A 1891-nucleotide genomic window follows, 5' to 3' on the forward strand; every position below is an offset into this window, starting at 1 on the left:
TATATATATATATATATATATATATATATCTGTTCAAACATTATATTACGATTATTCTTAATCAGTTCAAGAGTTTCTTTATTTACATTCACTCCATAATTTGTAATAGTACAACAGAGAAACTTTTAGATTGGAATTCAACAGAATGTCTGATGGTTCAAACATTGGTTTGCTTATATTATAAGCAGGGAGTTAGTCTGTATATCCGTTCGACTATCCCTTGCTCTCTGTGGCACCTTATGAGCACTTTTGAATACCACCACGAGTTTGAAGCCTTGGGATCATGGAATTATAAAGACTTTTGGTATGGTCTACCATTTTCCTTTTAAGAATGTTTAATACATCGAAATTTATATATTGTTTAAGTCATATCAACTCACACGATGGAAGTGATTTGTTGAAATAAAATTTATTGTGTCCAGCCTGTGTTTATAAAGGTTAGATCACAAATAAATTATGGTATAATCACTTTGTTTTTCATCATTGTGTTATGAAAACAGGATCTTATCTATTGTTTTTAAATGTCCGGTCACTGCCGTTCTTCTTAATATAAATTCACATATATAACTCAAATTTGAAAAAAAATTAAAGTCCGTGTCTTAATCTTAGAACATTTATGTCAGCTTAATTTGGAGTTATTTTTTATAATTAAGTGAATAAACTCAATATTTTGGCAATATAAAATTTTAAATTTAACACAAAACGTAGAAGCTTATAATAGTGGAGATTGTGGTATCTAACAACAGTGTGTAACCATGGCCATCAGAGTGAGCAAATTCCGTAATGTAACAAGTAGTTCGAAGGGCAGAACAGGATTTAAAACAAAGTTCTTATGAAGTGCAACTAACTCTCAGTACCAAAACTGTCAATGTTTCCCGTTGACAGTTACGTTCTCGACAATAAAGGTTATTTCACGTTGAAACCCTTTTTTGAAAGCCCATGATGTCAGTTTGTTAGAAATGTTCTGTATACAAACTTTTGTCTTAAATCCCCCCACACACACACAATAAGAACACCAAAACCCGAAACTGTTGACCAGAACAGACAATACTTATCGTAAACATTGTAGGTTTCTTTATCTCCGGTTCCCCGTTATTGATAGAGCGTAGATAGCTCATTGTGTGGTTTTGCGCTAAATCAAACAAAACAAAAACCAAAGCTACACAATGGGCTATCTGTGCTCTGCCCACCACGGGTATCGTTATAAGTTCGCAGACATACCGCTGTGCCAGTTGGGGGCTCTACAGTCAGAGTTTTCACTTTATGGGCCAGGTGGTTAGGGCGCTCGACTCGCAATCTGCTGGTCGCGGGTTCGAATCCCCGTCCCACCAAACATGCTCGCCCTTTCAACCGTGGGGACATTATAATGTGAACTGTCAATCCCACTATTCGTTGGTAAAAGAGTAGCTCAAGAGTTGGCGGTGGGTGGTGATGACAAGCTGCCTTCCCTTTAGACTTTCACTGCTAAATTAGGGACGGCTAGCGCAGAAATTCAAAAACAAACAAACAAACTAGTTAGGATTGACTAATATTACATACAATCCTTATCCCCCCCCCTCTTTCAGTAGCATAGAGGTAAACTCTTAGGTTTCGATATCCGTGGGCAGAGCACAGATAGCCCATTATGTATCTTTGTGCTTAACAACAAATAAACAAGTTATTAAGCCATAATCAGTTGTATTAAAGTTTCTCTTTTTTTTTAAATATATTACAAACTTAAAATTTAAATTATGTTAGGAATATTCCGGAAAAAGTTTTAGTTTTTTTCCAATCCTATTACTTTGAACATAAAACTTCGATTAGGCTTAAATATTTAAGAATGACAACAAAACACACTAAGCTGATATTTTAAAACATGAATATTAACGGTTATCAATGTAAATAGAAGTCC

This window comes from Limulus polyphemus, unplaced genomic scaffold (genome assembly GCF_000517525.1).
Source record: "Limulus polyphemus unplaced genomic scaffold, Limulus_polyphemus-2.1.2 Scaffold1645, whole genome shotgun sequence".
Lineage (NCBI taxonomy): Eukaryota > Metazoa > Arthropoda > Merostomata > Xiphosura > Limulidae > Limulus > Limulus polyphemus.